The sequence below is a fragment of the Bombus pyrosoma genome, linkage group LG6 (assembly GCF_014825855.1).
Source record: "Bombus pyrosoma isolate SC7728 linkage group LG6, ASM1482585v1, whole genome shotgun sequence".
NCBI classification, from domain to species: Eukaryota; Metazoa; Arthropoda; class Insecta; order Hymenoptera; family Apidae; genus Bombus; species Bombus pyrosoma.
The window spans coordinates 2,932,523-2,954,044 of record NC_057775.1 but is presented as its reverse complement, the minus strand read 5'-3'; the positions used below and the strand labels follow the sequence as shown (position 1 = coordinate 2,954,044).

Sequence of the window (21,522 nt, the reverse complement as noted above, 5' to 3'; positions counted from 1 at the left end):
AAAAAGCTAGAATTATTAGCTCTCTTTAATACTATTAAGATAAAACGTTCCTTGGTTTTTGTTTAAAAGAGTTTCTTCTACTTGAAGGAGTTAAATAATGCTGTACCTAACCGAGCGTCGTATCGCGAACGGAGATGTCAATCCGCTTTTAAACTGTAAGAAAGTCCTCCACGCCCCAAGTCCTCGTGGCGAGTGAATTTTGATTTATTCGTCGAGCGCAAGGGCTGAACGGTCTGCCTTTTCCTTTGAGAATGGTCAGCTTTCGCGATCACGAGTCGCTCTTTGATGTCGGTGTTTGATCTGTATGAAGGAGGAGCGCAAGGTCGATCCTTTGCGACCGATGTAGGGGAGAACTAGGTGTCTTCGAGGGGCATCGATGTTTCCCTTTCTTGCACTTGATCTCACAACGGAGCAGGCCAGAGAGTCTGGTTAACTGGAATTTATGGTTGCACGAAGCGTTGCTTTGTTTCGTTCTCCATGCTGCCGGAGGAGTGTAGTGTCTCGATAACAGCCGATCGAGCTCGTTCTATCCGGATGTCTGCATGTTCTTGAAGTCCCACGATCATCGACGTATGTATATACAGTATTATACATGCGTTGATCGATCCCGCGAGTATTACATTTCAATGTATTAGGGTAAACGATAGAGTGTCTGGGAGTTGATTCAGTAGGGTTGAAGTAATTGTTGAATCTAACGCGGTATTGATCGCGGTTACAACCAAGACGGAGTTAATTAAGTATCGGATACTGAAGACTCGACGAGAAGGACGATATTCTAGGGATTTATTTATCAGCACTTGATGTTTTAATACTGGAATTAGATTAATGGGCATGCCTAGTCATTTTCAGTCATTAATCAAAGATAATAAAAGCTATTATTTTCGCCGACAAGTATAATTATTCATGGGAAACTTTTAATTTCTAAGAAAGATGAGTGTCATTCCTTTGTGTTTTTCTTAAATTAATGGCACATTCCTTTTCAGCGACTGTTTCCTATATTATAGATCTAGATTTAAGCAGATCTTTTAATTAAGTTTTGTAATAATCTCAACCTTTTGCGTAAACAATAAAATTAGAAAAATCATACATACGTGATATATTTTGAAGTAATATATTTAATGGGAATATAATGATAATATGTTCTAAATTCAACATTGTAATCTTTCCAATCTATCGTATTTTTCGTACAATCTTTTTGCCATTTTTATTATTTTGGAACTATATAAGACGCAATAATAGCAACTCATTTTCGCATTTCTTTATTTTGAGAAATTTCTTCTATGGAATATTTGTTTAATATGAGTGTGTCTGTTTCTAATTTTATTTGGTCACGATTGTTCATTAATAAATCGATTAGAATTAGTTAAGATTGAAGTTCTTCAATATTACAGGCTGATCATGTAATGGATTGATTTGCTATAAATAGATGGAAATATTTTTAAATCGTAGAGTCTAACAAAGGTAAATGATAGATAAACTATATCTATTGTAAAAATGTCTGTATTATGTAATATTATGAAAAAGAAAAACAGAAGAAAATTTTCCTGATATGTTGATATAACACAAATAATTTGTCGAATATGTATTCGAATAAATTTTGTTATTATTATTTTTTTATTTTATGCCGCGTTAGTTTTTATAACTTTAAACATGAATGTTTTACACAAGAAACTGAAAACAGATTTCAAAGAAAGAAACAACTACCCGAAAATATGTATTATTTCGTATTCTACCATAATAATATCTTATAAAAATCTTTTTCAATATTGAAATTAAAACAGTAATGCATTAAATCTCTGATCTTATCATGACTATAATCGCTGTGCCTAGAGATACGAATTTTATTACATAGGGAAGATTTTTATCGAGATTTTTCTTTCGACAAGGATATAACGGAAAATTTTATTTATCTTCTCCGAAAGTAAGACGTTTTATCCATTTTTCTGATAATAATGAATCTTGTGTAATTCAAATAAATAACTAATCCAACATTTAAATTAATAACTAGTTCAGCGTTTTAAAGGTGTGCTTATTCTTACATTTTTTCATGTTCTTGACTAAATTAAAGAAGGATAATTATTTCTAAACATTAAACTTTTTTCTGAGGTATGTCTATATCGCAAAGGGAACAAACTTTATTTGAATATTTGCATTTCTAATTATTTCTCCTTTAATTCTTTTCTGTATTCTTTATCATTGATTCTCTCAAGGGATTAGTCCTTTATTCTCTTCTTCCATAAATATTTCCTCCTTAATTCTTTAAAAATCCTATCTCCGTTAATTCTCTACTAAATATTTCTTGCATACCCTTCAAAATATTTTCCTTATTCTAATTCTTCAAATAAATAATTCTTTCCCAAATGCTCAATTCTTTTTTCATTCTTATTCGTAGCAAAAATTTATCGCTTCATGGAACTGTCTCATCTCATCTAGCAATTTTTACATCCAATAAATATCTATCTGAAACGTAGCTCAAAGTCACTTCGTTCGAGTGTACAGAAAAAAGGAAAGGAAAGTTCTTCAGCTGTGAAAAAGGGATTCCAATTTTTGACCTTGGGTCAGCTATTGTAAGTATCGCGCAAATGATGCACGCTGACTAAAATTTGCCTCTTTGTCCGTGCACGTGTTTATAGAGGAATCTAAAAATTCCTTTTGGTTTGCATTGCTATATACCACAGCGTGAAATCCGGCTGGTTTGATCGCCTCTCAAACGTTTTCCATTTTATCGCTTCAACAGGTAGGCCACAGCTGCAGCCATGGTTGCATTACAAACGTTTCGCTAAACCGACTGAATTAAAATCACTGCAAGGCTGTCGCACCTCTCTACACTGAAAATATATTACTCCTTCCGTGTAGTGTTCCGTGAATAGCAGCCAGTTTAGGAAGTAGAATTACAATTAGGGCGAGAAGATCGTTTGATTATGTAGATCTTGTTTAATTTAAAATGTAATTACTTGCTAAACGAGCAATGAAAATTTGATTTACGCAATTCTATTCGTTCACATATATAATATGTAACATGTATTAATAAACAAACTTTCCTTTATTAGATGTTCATAAAGTTTGTTTCTTCTCTATTTTCCTATGGTTAAATAATGTGATTTTGTTTATTAAATTTTTTAAATAATGGTTCATAATAATCTTTAACTATAAACCAGATCTGTATACATAAAGATTATTGTACCGAGCTTCTGGATCTTTAGATCTTCAGATTTTGGATCTAGTTCTTTTAGATCAATTTTTCATTCGTTTGCATTGCTTTCGTATTTCGTGTTTCTTGCATAATTTCTTCATAAAGTTTAATATTTTTATGGAATCTCCTTTCCTTATTTGTATCCATAAAATATTCTGACACAACGTATAATTGGCGAGAACTAGAATAGCATACCTGTATAGTTGCCTCACTATATCAGCGACAACAACACGAAACGCATTCTTCACAGCAGCAATTTCGTTGTAACGATGCTACTGAAGCGCAAACAGTTGTACCTCCGTCACAGATATTTATATATAGAAAATCCAAATATGTAAACATAGATATACAAAATATCCAAAAATTATAGTATTCCTTATAATGTCTAAAGATTGAAATAGATCTCTATCTGAATTCTATTTAAATGGAATATCGTGTTACTCTTCTACTTCTGACATCATTTAAAATTATGTGTCCCATGTTACCTACGATTGTTCTACACAGTGGTTAGAGAATCTCGTATAACACTTCTTGCAACATCTAAAGAGTGAAATAAATTTCTTATCTACATTTCACTTAAATGGATCGTTTTCTTCTTCTAGTTGTGGCATTATTTAATATCAGATATTCTATGCTACGTATGGTTATTCTTCTTAAGGAATATATATCGCTTTAAAAGAAAATTTCTATTTGGATTCGTATTTGATCAAGGTTCATAAAAATATTTACGCAGCCTAGTTATAATTTTTATTAACTTTATAAATTCAAGTTCCTTCGAAAAACGATGTATAGATGTTTAAAAGGCAAACGACTAGAGTTAATCTAATACTTTTGTCTGTGACTTCAAATTATCGTCGTTTAAACACTCGTCGCGCCAAGCATTGAGGTTTCTTCATCACGCACGAAGGGGAGCGAGTTTAATCGAACAAAGTTACGAGACACTTAATTGATATTACAACAGACGAAATTACAAGAGCTGCAGGATGAGTGACTGGAGTGAATCGCGCGGTATTAACCGGGTTAACCGGGGTGCGTTCGATCCTTTGGACGAGAATCGATGGTAAAGTTCGAACGGCTGTAAATTCTCGTCGGTCTGGCGAACCGACGTAATTGCTTTCTAGAGATGGCTCGCGATAACAATGTCGATTAAGTGCTCCAAATTAATGGAAGATTAAATCGTTCACACGTATTCCATGGCAAACGGTAAAAATTTTAGACGAAGATATGTTGGTCTAGACGAGAGCTGTCTCATTTTGAAAGGTATACATGAAAGTTTTTGACAAATTGAAAGTAACGTGTTAATGCGTGTAAAATTTTATCATTGCAACGGTTTTTGCTTTCGTGAATATATATTTTTAATATAAATTCGATGATGCATTATCATATTCATCGCTGATTGAATTTTCATTATCTACACTGTCGGCCATAAATATCAGCATGCGTATACTTACATGGGTTACATTTATTGAAAACTCTAGAAAATTTTGTTTCATATAATGTTCTATTATCAGGTACATATAATGAGAACGTGATAACGGACTTATAATAAAATAACCAGAAACTAGCAACAATAAACATTATTTACTTTCTACTATACGTCGACTAATATCTTAATACTTGCTGTTGGCAATATATGTTGTGTGCTAATAATCACCAAAAATCTATTTCTACGTGCGTACTTTGAATCAGTTGAAAACCCCTGAAAGTCCCTCTTCGAAGATTTACTTTCAGAATTTTTGATTCGCGTTTCGTATTCAATACTCTAAAAATGGTGCCTCAGATCCTAGGAATACACAATAATCATATTAAAAAACTCATATTAAAAAGCTGAAGGAACTCTAAACAAATAGATCACTGCATCTAAGTAATTGAATTAATCTATCTTTTCCATTAATCTACTTTAATGACCAAATTAACAAAATTTCAACTTCTCCAGGAAAAAGTTGCAAAATTCTAAAATTGTCTCTAAAATTTTTTAGTGAAAAATTGCACGAATAAAAAGGAAGACGACATACCTTGAAAGCGTATCAATTTTGATTGGAAAGCGCGACAATCGCGGCCAACTTCGCACGATTCATGGAGCACGGTGAATTAAGTGAATATTCGGCATTAATAGAAAACAGATTCGGCATAATAGTTCGTTATTACGACGTCCGCTTCGATTTCCGTGCCGATTTATTTGGCCGGGTCGCGGACGTTTGTGAAATAAACGGCGGTTTAAGGTTCACCGATGGCCAGGGACGCGCGGCGATCTTTGGAGGATAGCCAAACGTGGAAAAGAACGCGTTTGGTAGGTTCGCCAGTGAAAAACGTCGCTCAAACCGACCAATCGTGCAGATTAATCTGCCACTGATTACTGTTTATTGTATTTGCTCCGTCCATCGATGACCAAACAGTGCTTGACATTTAATTAACGTTCATTTTGAGGCATCTATAGTTGTAATTGCTGAATTATGGAGGAAATTTTGCAGGACGACAGTTTAAACTGAGAAGTAATTCAGATCGATAGCGAGGTTGTTCTAATTAATTCTGTTACAGTCTTCGAATTTTTATGTCCTGATCTCGTCCTTTTTTCAGGAAGTGGGAGAACTATTAATGTTGTAAAAAAAGACTTTCGTATTCGATCGAAACGAGAAAACATATTAATAATAATTATTAATTAAATTTAAGGAATTTCTTCAATGAGAAAAATCAAAAATAACTCAAAGTACAGGCAAGTAATATTAACTTTGCATTTTTTAAATATTCCATTAACAAGTATTAGTTTCTTAGGTGTTGGCTATTTTCGTGCTGAATGTGTGCAGTGTACATTTGGAGCAATAAGAGAAATTCATCGTTTAAGTGAGAAGTTTTGGAATTATTTAGATGTCCAGTATTGAACAAGAATAAAGACGTTCAAGTTTTCTTGATGAATTTCCTGTGTGTTTACATATTATTTTATTAAAACGCTGACACTATGAATTTCTTTATTTGTTTTACTATAATTTCGTAACGAAATCAAGTAAGAATTAAAAAATTTTGCAACGTTGAGATTCTGGAATACTAATATATTTTACTATATTCCTGTCGTCGTTTTAATAACCTTACAGAAGTACTAGTCCTATAAAGAACGTAAAAAATACAAATCATTGTTGAAGTTTGATAATCGAAATTATATGTACAAAAAGTTTATGGGTAAATGCATTAATGGTATCGTCTAACGCAAACATTGTTGAAGTTTTCAAGTAGAAATTTTGCTCGGAATTCTGTACAGTATAAAAAATTGATACAGGATCACTTTTGAGCAGGAAGAACTCTTGTCTGTGATAGGATATCCGGTGGTATTAGCTTGGCACGCTTGAAACTCGTATTTCAGTAAAATCGCAGTGAATTTTCCGCGTTGCACGTTCTAAAAAGTAAACGGAGACATTAATATTTACGGGAAGTGGTACGATGCCCAGCAGATTATTAATCTAGTCGCGAAACTATTTGTTATTTTTCTGGAACAACCCAGTTTCTTTATCATGTTATTTAAAAAAATGAAATCATCAATTTCATACATACAGAGTATATGTATATATATATATGTATATATATCTACTGTATGTATGAAATTGATATATATATATATATATCATCTCTATATATATATATATATATAGAGAGAGAGAGAGAGAGAGAGAAATACTTTACAAACACATTGTATGTGTTATATGAAACTTCTCGAAAATTAGCACTGTATTCAGACACGACATGATTCGGAAAGTTCGAACAGCGAAATGAATCTAGAAAAAAGTTCTTAATTGAGCTGGCTAATAGAAGCTAAAAGAAGAATGCGAATGCGAGTACTTAGCTATTGCTAGATTGTGAATTATACGGTCGCTCGTTAAGATGCTTGACCAATAGGGTTTTTTGTTATACCTCGTGATGAAACTTCATACAGTAGACTTCAGGAATATATGAACTACACCCGACATACTACAACATAGAAGGAAACGAGACTTCTATTGTAGTTTGGTAATAGTACCAAATTTATCGAGAGAAGATAAGTGAACTCCAATGCTATCTAAAATATTGCAGGAATGGATGGAATTAGTAGTTTCACGAAATTAATTCGGACAAATAATTGAGAGATACGAATTCAATTATTTAGTTTATTATTAATTAATTACTTAAATTATTTACTTCCATGTATAGGTAATAAGTGTAATTAATTAATTGATTAAATAATCAATTAATAATCTTTGGAAGATAATTACATAAACCATAGACGTACATGTAGAGTCTCAGTAATAATTACACATTTTTTATACAGTTTAGTTTTATACAATTTATACAGATAATTACATAAACCATAGACGTACATGTAGAGTCTCAGTAATTATTACACGTTTTTTTACAGTTTTAATTCTTATCTAGGAAGAAGATGAAACAAGAGGAAATGTAGTTCTAATGCTAGTGATAAGATTCTTTGAAGTCATCATGTTAACGTACAATAAAGAGCTGAAATTAATATTCTTTTAATTAATGACGATTTTCTGTCATAACACTTTTCATCGACATACGTAGCTCGCAAGTATTTAGTATATTACTTCATTTTTTTTTTTTTGTTATTTTCCACCTTTTCGATAAATTAGATTCTACAGCGTTGCGCGCTTTTACACGCATGTTAGCTACGTTGACCAGTTACGCCAATATAATAATTTCTCAGATTCTTCGACTAATCATTTTATGCATGAGAACTACATTCTTTCATCTGGCATTCACTGTCCCAATATCTACCAAGAGAACTATCTAGGAGCTAAAAAATTCCAGTCTTCTTTGTAACTTGACATAAAAATATATAAAAATTCAAAGTATCATATAGCTTCTTTGTCGCTATTATTTACTTCTGAAATTCCGATAAATATATACAACTCTCCTTAGTATTTCTGAAATGAATAACTCTTCCACATATATCCGACAAAACAATGCCCGAAATTATCACAGATCGATTAAACGTTTTGCAATTGCGGACGAAATGATTCTCCATTCTCGCATTTTATATTTCGTAACGTTCGGTAAAAGTTGTAATACAGCTCTATAAGCTGTTAGACGTAATTAAAATTCCAATTCATGTTCAACTCATCTCGATGAACGTAGGATTAAAACGCACGTGCGAGTTTAAAATACACGCGTTAGATGTAAGATCGCATTAAGGGAACAACAACAAGCGGATAAGGAAGACAAACGCAGGATTAAAGTGACAGACATCCCAACAGTTCGGTACTATCGCAGAACCTTGCTAGTTTCTGGAAAGATACTCGGCCACATTAATTTCCACGTGAGCATTCGTTTCGGCGAACGCGGCGATATTTCTTCGCCCAGAGGCATCCAGTTTCAAATGCTGATGGCATAATGGGTGTCCAGCTTTAAAAGGCACTTAGTTTTACAAATTACGAGGCGACGGGGCTAAATTGACGGGGGAAATTGTGCAGTGCCGGAAGCGCATAATTCGAAGTTAATCTTGTTTCCAAGGGAATGCATTAAAATGCTCTTAATCTCAGTTAATTAGAAATGCTCGAAGTAACTGCGAGATCCTATTCCAGGCAGGGGCAGGTGACCATTGTTCGCACGGTGACACGCGTTACATTTAATATTGGAATTATTAGATACATTAAAATGTAAAGACAGGTTTCTTGTTTTTACAATTATTTAAAATGTGCGAAATTAGATACTTTCACATGTATATTATCCTTCTAGAAGAATAATTGCAAGGTAATTTCATTTTGCGATTTTTAACAGCATTATTTACACATGAAATGATCTCCTCCTTTCGATCACTATAATGAGAAATAAACGATAAATAGCTATACAAAAATATAATTTATCTATTTAATTTAAATTCCAAGCAGGGTCTAAATGATATTATTTGGAACACTTCATTAGGAAGAAAGAATTGGGTATGCTAATATTAACTTTGATTGAGACAAGATCATAGTTTGAAAGTTGTGTCTTTGTTTGTTAATATCCGACTTTTCTTTAAACATTTGTGAATTTGTCTTGTAAAAGATCAGGTCTAGTTTTGTATAAAGTACAATCTCTTTTGTAAGTTCAAAACGTGAAAGTATCTTGCGAAGAGAGTTGAAGCGTGGTTAACGCGTTGATGGATGAGAACTAAAAGAATCTTTCGAAAAATTTCTTAGAATCTCATTGTGGAAAGTTTGCAACATTAGTTGGATGGATATTCTTGTGGAAAAGAAGGAATAATTTCTTGTGGTTATACAAATAAGAAATCGAATTTAGAATGTATCGATAAAGGTGTATAAATGTAAGCATTTTTGACAAAAAAAGCTTACTTAAAGTGGGAAAATGTGAAATGTGAGGAAATGTCGAGGTTGAATGATATTTATACGACCATAAGGAATATTGATTAAAAATAGCAAATAATGGAAAATTTGCTAAAAGTGGATAGGTATCAAATAAGAAATCTTTTCTTAAAGCTCAATTTGTATTTTGTTGAAATACCATAAAGGTCATGCTATATTGCAATATGCAATTACAAAATATTTTTAATTCTCTTTTGTTCAATCAAATTCTAAAACGTGAGATTCTATGTGGGAAATTGTGCAATCTGTCGAACAACATTATTAATAATAGTTTCGTTTCAACCACATAAATACAAAGCAAAATACGGATTGGTTGTACAATTTTATATTTTTATTGCGAACATGTATTTCATTTATTTTCACGCTAATGGTTACGGTTTATTTAATTAAGAAAAGTATAACAAGTGTAATTATACGTTTACACGGGCATGCAGACAGTATTTACCTATATTTTCTCCTCTTTCTCACGATGTACATGATTAAAATAATACCTACTGGTGCACAATTAACTGTACCACTAATTATACGACCAATGACACAAGCGAGTCTAATGGTTTTCTTAATCTTTCCACTCGTAAATGCACTACGGTGAGTAGATACCATTTATCTCACGGTGCATCCACCCAATTCCCATTTTTCCTTCCCATTTATCTTCCAAGTATTTGCTGGTGCAGAAAAGTACCTCGAGATTCTTTGAATTTCGAAAATAAAATATATAGCATAATGGTAATTATTACCAGGTGACGGTGAAATTATCGAACTCGAAGCGAAAGTCGCTTTGCTATTTTCATCGAGCCTCATTTTCATTTCCTCCGATTACTAGTTGTTTCGTCCAGAAATTAAAGGTTTCCAAGTTCTTCGAATTTACGCCATTTATGACCTTTTTTATAGTACATTGAGCTTAAGTGTTAATTGCTGATACAATTTTATGAAACAGAGCGACAGATGTACCATATAATAAACATCCTGAAAGCTTAAAATCTCAAATAAATTTTAATATCCTTCCAAATATGTTATTTGGTAAACGTTACGAAAGTTTAAAATCTCAAATAAATTTTAATATCCTTCCAAATATGTTATTTGGTAAACGTTACGAAAGTTTAAAATCTAAAAGAAATGTTACTTTCCTCGATCGAATAACAAGCATTTTCTTTAACCAAAAAATGAATAACGCAAATCGTCTCGCTTGTCAGATAGGAATATTCGGCTGCGATGAATCGTTGATTGATACATGGAAAACGATCTACGCCGTTTTTCACCCTCGGGAACCACTTTGGTAGGCTCGAGATTTCCGACAGGAACTTCCGAGATATGCCTCTGTTCGAGAGTCCCGTTGCGCGCGACGGCAGCTGGGGATCGAGCTTGATGGATTGCTGGGGTTACTTTTAACGCCAGGCATTATCATAATAGAAAGATTCTTTGGTGTGTGGATAAAATTACGACAAATTCGAGTGTCGCGCTTGCGATTGATGAATGAACCTTTGATATATTGAAAGGGATTTCGTAATCTTATAAGTGAGCATTCGTTTATCTTGTACACAATTGCAATTGAATATATTTTTCAATGAAAAGGAGACAATTGACAAGCCACAGGTTGCAGATTATAAATTTCATCACAATTTTATAATTTTACGTTCAATGGAATAATCAGATAACTTGTGAAGTATAATAATGTAATTATTGGAGATTTTAAATCTTAATGGTGGATTTTTTTAAGGAGAATTTTTAATGTTGACGTACTGTCTGCTATATCGTTATATCAAGTTGTTTATTGTTAATTAATAGTTATAGCAAATAATTTAAATTCTTGTTTTCATTCTTTGACCAACATTAAATATTAAAATATTGAATAACGATGGGCAAATAATTGTAATATTGAGCAAAGAGAAGTTGCGCTTGTTATTAATGCACTCTATTAAAGAAATAAACAAATCAATATCTCAAACATACAAGGGCATAGTAATAGGAAGTAGAAATATGATGTTACTCTTAACAGCCAACAATGATATAAGGCAGTACTAAAACAGTCTTGACGTCATAAACATCTGTTACACATGCAGGGGTAGTATATCCTTAACGTGTGAGGATACAATAGAAGTCCGTATAACATAGAAAAGTATAGATATCTTTTCGGATAAACTTTTCTTGTCATATATATGTGATAATACTCAATCATAAAGGGTATAAAATAATAATATAATAATACACAATAATACAGTATAAATAAATATGTGGCATTGAATATTCACACGACTCGCAATGATATACTACAACCTAAATCGGCATTATGAGAAGATAAAATAAATACATAAAAAAATTTCCAACGAATAAATACATATTTTCCATTATTATCCGGGTTATCAGAAATATATCTATATTCAAGCTGCAGATTCCAAATATGTGTGTGGACAAAATATGCCATTTGATACAAATTCAACTTTTACCATTGCCTTTATTTTCTAGTTAGTTTATGAATCTACTATTTCAAATACAGTATACACCGCATATCAAAAATTTGGACTCGCTCTATACTTTATTACTACATAAATCTTTTCAAAGATCAGTTCAAAATTCCTTAGGAACCTCCTCTCTGTAAAATTTCATCAAAGAAATGGATATTGCCACTTCTATTTGTAGTGTCAATTGGAAATTAATAATAAAATTAACGGTGAAAATGAAATGTAATTTCAAATGTATTGGCATTGCATAATGTAATGTACTAAATAAAATATTTATTAAAGTACTCCAATAAACGGGCCACTAAAAAGTCAAACTAGTTAATTTCATGTCTTCATAACTTTTTAGTTTCTCTTACAAAATACATGATTACAGTGGTTAATTTTTCAGAAATTGAACGGTTCTTGATGTTTAGTCAGAGTTGATCAGTTTATCTTCTGTGTGACTCAAATTTGTAACAAATAAATGTCCTAATACTTGTGGCTGGCAGTGTACTTTTACCATTAAACACAAACACTCTATCATTATTGCGTCATTATATCCTGTGGTCATAAAATGAATATATGGAACAGCATTTCCACATAACAATATCTTGACACTCGAAGGCGCCGTGTCTTTCGACATCGAATTCACGATGTTGCAACACATTGGTTCAGCTAGGGCGAAATAAGAACGTACTCGCGTACATACTCGGCACTCGGCGATGGCAGTTGACATGTGGTAACAGCTGCGGCGCTGATAAAAAGCATCAGAGGCACTTAGATTCCACAGATACAGACCGGTATAACGCAAGAGAGATGAAGACGCTCAGAAAGATAAAATGGAAAGAATGGCTGCTCGATATCGGCTTCACATAATAAAACGATGGCTAACGTTGATCGTGAAAGTGGACAAATTGGAAAATGGAATTGGAGCTGCGACTCCAGTATCGGAAACCATTGATAAAGTGTCTTAGACTGGGGAGTAATAAAGTTCTACTGGATAGAAAACGTCGTTGGCACCAAAATGACAACAAGCATCTACCTGGTGAAATTCAAAGCGGAAATTAGTTCCTCTGGCGTTACCGCGTACTAGTTCAAGATTCAGCTTTCCCTACGCTTTAAAGCTTCAATCGCCTTCTAATCCGAACTCGTCGCCAATCGATGTCAAGATCGCAAGTTCGAGAATTGGAAACAGTTTAGCACTGCCTTTACAACAGGGCGGTATTTGTACTTTATATTCTGGTAGAAGGATTATCAAGGATGGAAGTTTTTATTACGCACCAAAGCGATAAAGCCACACGTTAATGAAATAGCACACAAAAGCGTGTATTCTGAGAAATTTAAATAGGAATCATATAGCAAAGACACGTTTAAAATTATGTAATTCTACTATTATTATTACCATTACTACTATGTATATAAAACTGGACAATTATTTTTCGTCGTATTCGTTCGAAGTACATTGCCGGTCACGAGTACGAGGACATTTACTAGTACTTAATACAAGTTGAATGTTTCTCGATACTTTTATTTTCTAGTTACTTTATTATAAACCTGTTATTTGCGTCATACGAGACTTGTAAATTATGTTGAGTACTGAATTAAATAAATCTGTTACGTCATATGTGACATATAACGTAGTATGCTAAACAAAGTAAAATATATTACTTTTCCAATAAAAACAAGGAGTAGGTTATTTTCTTCGTGAATCTCCTTCTTTTTGAGATACAAGATTTAATTTTGTGCTTTTTCTTTTAGTAGAAATCGTGTTAAACCACGATAATAGTGCTCAGAAGTAGGAAGACATTTATTTATCAAACTAAATAGCTTTATTCCGTTTATTTCGTCATATTTCAAAGTACTTCATCTATCGTTTTACTTAAACGTACTTACTCTAATACTTCTTGGACACCTTTAATCTTAAACGTAAATCAGAGAAGTTTGCCGTAACTCTGAATCCTCGCACGTTAGTCGAATAACAAACAATTTGTAGCTGGTATCCAATAGATTTCTCCGTAATTCACGATTTATCTTGGTCGAAAGTAATAGACGGTGTTCTACAAACTTTTTTCTCTGTTTTCTTTTTTCCTCCGAGTATTCACATGTATTCGTACGAACGAAAGTTTAGTGAAGCTCGCGTCGGTCGAAAGTTCCGAAACATTCTCAGCGCGGTCGAGAACTTTGTTAGTCGAAATTTACCAGGGGTCCAGCGTATCCCCATAAATGGCCACGTACAGCTTTAATGTCATGGTAACATTTTCACTGGCTCGTTCTAAAATTACACGTACAGAGATACAGCGAACTTGCTCGAGATAATCGGGCGAGGGATGGTACCCTCCTGATTTTACGTCGAAGATCCTGCGCTTGAAGTACGTGGTAACCGTCTATTAATGCAGACACTTACACTTGTACTGCGGATGGAAGATAAATGTACAGCTATAAAATCTGACTATAAAAAAGACTGTGGAAATTTGCATTATCTTAACTAAAAAAATAAAATCCAACTAAAGATTTGCATCATCCATTAAATATTATAACAAATAATTTACTTCTGCATATTACGTACGTCCTGTATATTTCTGCGCTCGTTAATTTTTTATAGATTGTACGATCGATCATACATTAATCAGTGAAACTTTAATAAATTAAAAGTTACCAGTGTTACTAAATTGTCTTGTATAACCATAACAAATTTGGTAATGAAAAATACGTATAAATTGTTATTGTTGCTCTATTATTTAAAGTTGTATCAACTTCCAACGTTATTAACGACTAGCTTCAAGCTTGCAAATTTGTCTTCTAGGTTTAAATTCTTTTTGAAGATAGCAATTTTTATATTGATTGAAAAAGTTGAGAAATACATTTATATCGGTAAATGCCAAGAAAAGTTTGCAGAATGTTGATAAAATATGCGTAGGAATAGTAAATGAGTTTTAAATTCATAGCAGACCGCATAGGATATCGCTGTTTTGGGAGAACACCCAGCAATAATGAAGATGTCGTTAATCCCATAGAACTGGAGGGTTCTAATACTTTTGACCTTGATGGCTCAACCAAGTGAACAGTATGGAAAATAGGAAATTCGTCAAAAAGTCATCAACTGTAAGAACAGAAATTGCACAAGTTCTAATTTCAGATCTATAATTGTTAATCACACATCGTATTTTAGCAAAAGATGGAGACACACTTTAAGCATTTTCTATTATATCTTCATTGAGATCGATAGTAATTTTAATGTTTATCATATATCGTATTTTAAGAAATATTTCTGTAAAAGACGAAAACAAACTTTAATACTTTTCTATTATATTTTCCCATTATATTTTTCTGTTATGATACAATCCTGTTCTGAAATTTCTTCGATTAATATATCTCTGGATTGATTTTGCTATTTACATTTAATATTTTGCCAAAACACTCATATACGTTTTTCAACGCAGATAAATATAAAATTATAGTTCCTATCAAAGTGACTAATTCTAAACGAGCTTTTCACAAACCGATCGAATCACATGCATCACAATTCACATAGTCAAAAAGCTATCATCAAACATGCAAATCTCACGGCCTTGTAACGAATAACAGCTTGCATTTTTTAAAATGCCTCGATGGGAGGTTCACCGGGAAGTCTTCTCATCTCGTTAGTCAGATTCTGATTCTCCAACATTATTAACAACACGGAGCAGGACACTTCCTCTTTCTTGAGAATGATTTTCGCGAAGTAGCTCAGAAACGCGCCGTGGTAGCTGAGATTCGTAACCAAAAGACCTTACCGAATTCCGTTTCCCTTTTGGCCACGAAAACGGCGACGAGGAAGAGTAAATGTGTAGTAGTATCTTCTTCCCGAGACGTTTGATCCTCTTCTATGTGACTGACGCAAAGGATACCTTTGTGGTGGAACTTGGTGGAGACGTTGCAGAGATATGATAAACGTAAGTAACGATTCTGGACGTGGATAGATGGTTATAAAGTTGGTCTGGAACGCGACAGGGTTGAAATTTGTAAAACGAGAGTGGGAAACGTTAAGTAATATGGGAGGTCGTCTTTTTGTAAAAGCAACTTTAAACAAATCTAAATCCCTTGAAATATTCATGTTTTTATGTGGAATAATTTATCGCGCATAATATACGAATTTAAATAAAATGCCACATTAATATTCTCGACCGTTCTACTAACGACAGAGTAATGCAACCTGAGCATGATGCGTGTCTCATCATGTACGATTGATGAGATTTTTATTGTGATGTTGAAATAAATGCACATATGAATTCTTTATAGTTTGAAGACTCAAATGAGGTAACAACTACTAACGATTTTCACAATTTCCTAATAATTTCAGACTTTTCTTATCTTTCTATAAATGTCTTAATACTTATGAACGAGGGCAGATTAAAAAATTAGGAGTTCATCATTTACATTCGAATATGTCGCTTCTAAAGATATGTAAAGTAGTGAGAAACCTGGGAACTTTTTACAACACTTTTGTTTACTGTTTACGGATGTACAGTGTACAGTAAGAGGGATAAATAGAATTATCAGTTAACAAATATATCGTAAAATAGGATTAGAGCGAAATATGTACTCGCGCGCAATACGCCAAAGGAACATGTATTTCCATAATTTTCCTTAACTTTGAATCTATCAAAATTTATTTTAATATATTAGTTATTGAGTATTAATTGTAAAAATATTCGATATTTTTAAAACGATTTTTTATTCACTGCTATTTTTCCGTTTCAAAAAACGAAGACTTTGTTTTCTACATTGATTCTTAAAAAATTACGTCATTTTTCGAACCTTAATTATGCCAAATTTATAAAATTTCAAAATCTAAAGATGTAGTACTTATTAGCTTATTATTTTTGCATTTTAACAAACAGAAAATTCGCTTTTTATATCTTTTCCCCACAAATCTATTTTACAACCACATCCTATGTAGAACGAGGCGATATCTTATGTGAAAATTCTCTGAGCACCTAGAAAAGTCGTTATTTTGCTTCTACAGTTGTTTCCTTGTGTTCCTTTCGATCCATCAAAGCGACTACAACTCCTATCGTTTCTTGGCGCTCGGGTCGGAGCAAAGAAAATCAGAAAGAGCACTTCACTGCATCAACGCCAGCTCGTTTTTTCCTTTTACAGTCTCAGGATAAGACTGGGACACGAAGGCACAAAGGAAAGTCGTATGTGGACCACAGGTTCCTTTGGAAGGAACTACTAATCCAATTACAACATACTCATGATCCATTAAATAGACTACTTTGTCGACGTTGTTCGATTGTTTCAAGCTTTCCACTTTGTTTCACTTTGTTCGTTTGTTGAAATATCTTGGGAAATATTACATGTTTTCCAACAGACTCTTATAGAATTGTCGTATGAATTCTTTTTAGTTTATTTTATTTCTTCGAGAGTAGAAAAATAGTTAAAATTTGTACCTGTGTAAATAACGGTTCAGATTATGATGAAACATAGGAAATCTCATCAATTGTTATCTTTACCGATATAAAACAACTGATTTCAAGAGTTTACTTTGAAATACACGTTTTACAAACATTATATTTCCTATAAATTGCAAACCTTTTAATCAGTTAACTGCGGAATTTAGTTTTAGAAATCTCATGAAGTTAGGCCGTGGAATGCGTAAATAAATACAAACGACAACGCGTATACTCGTCACGCGCAGTGAACTGTTTAAGTCAGAAAGCCTGTTTTCATACGCGAATCAACCTAAAAAATTGTTCAAAGCCGAAATGGACAAATTACATAGCGAATTAACCCAAATGGCTTGACCCAAATATCTTACTGATCCAACTGACTCTACCTTATCTGTCTTGACAACTGAGGTACGTTTCAATTACATACCCACGATCAGGCCAAAATCTTCAAACAACATTCTAAATGTACAATCAAAATATAACTATAGAATTTTCCGAGCAACCTAATTTAACCTACTCACAACATAGAATATTTCGAAAATACCATCATTTTCAAATCAATTATTAATACTTAATTAAGATACTGCTCCAACGTTGTACACGAATGCCCCGTTTCGATCATGATGAGTTTTCCCTGTGTACAATAACGTAGAAGTAATTCTTGGCTCCTAGGGATAGCCATAACAGGATTGTAATCTGGCCTGTGCAATCTGGATGCTCGTTTAAACATATCGAAATCTCGTTAACTATAAATCACAGGGTGGCAGGGACGAGGCAAGGCCGTGTATCTCAAAGCCAGTCATTATTTATTCAACGTTTATTCAACGTCGCTTTCGGAAGTACGAACCGCACTCCTGGATACCAGACATCCGAAATTTCCGACAGTTTCTCCGATCTCCCTCCCTCCCTCTCTCTCTCTCTCTCTCTCTCTTTCTCTGAAGACGTTAAACTGTTATCGAACAACGGGGCTACTGTCTCTTTGGAGATTCGCTAGCTCGATTTCTCTCAGAGTAATCACGAGTTTCTCCGGGCTTATTGTATTTTTTCAGCGTCCACGGATCGTAAAAGGACAAGATGAAGGTTTCAGTATTGTACGCGATGCAAGATTTACTTTTATAGCTAGTATATTGTGCTGTAATGTTAGGAGGTTAATAAGGACGTAGTGAATTGAGAACTTGTTTACACTTTTACGATCGTGTAGCTGATTTCGCGGTTAACTTGTGTCAAAATTAAACGATGTTGTATTAAACTTTTCCTTGAGTAAAGCAAGGATGACGGGAGTTGATCCACCATTGTGAAAACTTTTACAAGAAGTCTCGTTATGATAATTTTTCATGGATATAGTTACGAGTGCGTAATTCTTGAAATTACATTTCATTTAGAGTTACGCTTTGTATCAAGTTTCAAAGCGATGCTTTGTTGTTGTATAGAGACTTTATATAACGCGAAATATATTAAAAAGATGAGGGCAGTTGCTGAATAAGAAGCGCGCTATAACGAGAATAATTTACTTTAAGTAAAACATAAATGTGGAAGAATGTAAATGAATATGTAATGTGTAGAGGAAAACAGTGGTTACAAAGAGATGTAGAAAATAGAAACAAAAATTAAACTGGTCTTCTCAAAGTAAGAAATAAGCTGTAAAGTAGCTTAGTAATTTGAGAAAAGAAAACTGTATCCAATTCTTATTTTCGTTCTTGTGTACAAGATAACAGAGAAATATATATTATCATTGTATATTATATTTTTCTCTCTTTGCACATATAATAACCGACTAAAATATAGCAAGCGAAGGCTGTCCTAGATTAATAAATAGAACGGATCATATCTAGGTCACTAATTTGGCTAAAATTACATATGTAGCATACATACCATGTAGAATAACGTCCTAAACGCATAACGTGCTTTACTCAAAATTTTCCGGGAAAATCCTGTTCAAACTTTAGTTGCCTACACGGACGCAATATAGGACTGCGAAACTGAAAGAGTTTTTAATTGAATCGTAACACATTAGGAAATGACCTATTCAAGAACACGTATGTATTTATATAGAAAAGCATGGACATTTAATGGCAAGGAGTACGTGATAAAAGAATTTTTAGTAGGATCTTAATCCTCTTGCTATCGTTACAGTTAGTAGAAAATTTCATACTCCCATACGCGAGATTTATCAAGCTATTGCGTATGAGAACTTAAATTATTAAACAGTTTTGACGCTATTTACTACAGATCATAGTTTAACAACAATCGTTTTAGTACATAACACTCGTAATATTTTTATACCATTCATTAAATGTTCCGAAATAAATTGAAATTCATAGAATCGTAATTCTTAAGAAGAATATATTATTTGTTTATATCTACACAATTGTTTAATATAAGCATTTTTACTTCTTTCTAGAACACCTTTCAATACATAAATTATCAACTTTCCTCAATTTTGGTAATTATATGTTGAATCTTATATTGTACACAATAGAGATAATCGTTGCAATATATCTATTTCCCTGGCAGACATTTTCTAACAATAAGACAACAATTTATTCTCCTTTATGAAACGAGATGTCGTGCAACGGAAAAACCTCACGATATTTCATCGAACTACATTTTCACATTGGCGAAGTGCAGTTTTGCGAATGGCACTGAGAACCAAGCAGCATTTTTGTGCCTGAGTTTGGTGCTTTCATCAATCATAGATCAGGGAGAGAGACGATTGACGAGGTTGACAATGAGGTGGCGATCCTCCGCTCGAATATGTCGGCTATCTTTATCTTTGGCCATCAATCATGCGATTCGGATTAATGGTCGCTATGAAGCAGCGATTTTCATGATTACAAGGCCGACAAATATTTTTTGCATTCTGGGTATTGTCTTTCCTTGGACAAAGATTAAGTCGAAATTTACATAAGGCCACGGAGGTAAATGACAAATGTCTGTATAATGTTCTGGTTTTTAATTGATGGAAATAATTTATAAATTTATTATCAAACAATCTCAAATATATCAATCCAATTCTACTTAAATATCTATGTATCTTAAATATCCTATAAAGTTTCCATCCAAGCCTGCTTTGTTGACAAAAATTTGAAATCAACTGAATAATTTCCAGAAGCTTCATTCGTATTCCATTTGAGCAGCTGCGATTAAATGGATTTTAGCTGAAAAAATTCATGTCAAAGCGCAAACAATGATCGGTGCGTTATCTTTGGGTCTGCAGACTTCGGGTCTGCAAACATTTCCGTAACAATGTTAGCCAACGTTTTCCTCAAAACGTTCCTCTCTTTCTCGCGAAACAAAAGGTCCATTTCGTCGGCTGTTGAACTTTCTTGCTCATAAATGTGCCGATGCTTCGGGAGTAAATAGCAAAAGGAAATGGAAGTTTTAAGATCGTTTCGACAACGATTCACGGACGAGGGTCTGTTTCGCGCGAAAACACTTATCTAAAACTTTATAGAGGAGGTTTTCATCCTTGAGAGGTATTTTAGAAAGTTAGCTTGATTTATCGTGCTTTGACTGGATTATCCATAGAAAATGTAACCTCGAAACTACAATTGGAGTTACGAGAACTTTCATTGTAGTTGTGGACAACGATTCTCGTGTTTTGATTTAATGAAAATTGCCTGTTTGCATATTACGCGGAAGAGAATTTAATGTGATTTATTATGAATGATTGCGTGAATTTCGAGTACAGCAGGATCTCGGTTATGTGAACTAATGACACACGCTATTTGGATAGTTGAATAACTTCGTTTTCAAGTTAAATTTTGAATATGAGAGATAGAGAGAGAGAGAGAGAGAGAGAGAGAGAGAGAGAGAAATAATATGCTTGAGTATAAGAAAAGATTATCTATCAGGAACTATTTTATAAATAATGTGCAACTTGTTGAATTTTCTTCAATATTTCGTTCTTTTACCGTTGAACATGCAGAGTACTCGATTTCAAGCTACGCGTTACTTAGAACACCATTTTATATATTGAAGTGAGGAATCCTCACTTACCGAAATTAGCTCGTTTCGCTTTCAATCGCACCTTCGCGAAGCTTCGTACACTACCGAGAGTTGTAAAAATGTAACTTTGTATCCACTTTAATTAATTTAGTCCTGTGCAGCAA

The 21,522-nt window shown here is 33.4% G+C and overlaps 1 protein-coding gene across 2 annotated transcripts in view; it reads left to right on the top strand.

The window, feature by feature from the left end:
• Positions 1-21,522, top strand: part of LOC122568303 (potassium/sodium hyperpolarization-activated cyclic nucleotide-gated channel 1) — a 205,895-nt gene that overhangs the window by 72,448 nt on the left and 111,925 nt on the right. The window lies entirely within an intron of this gene.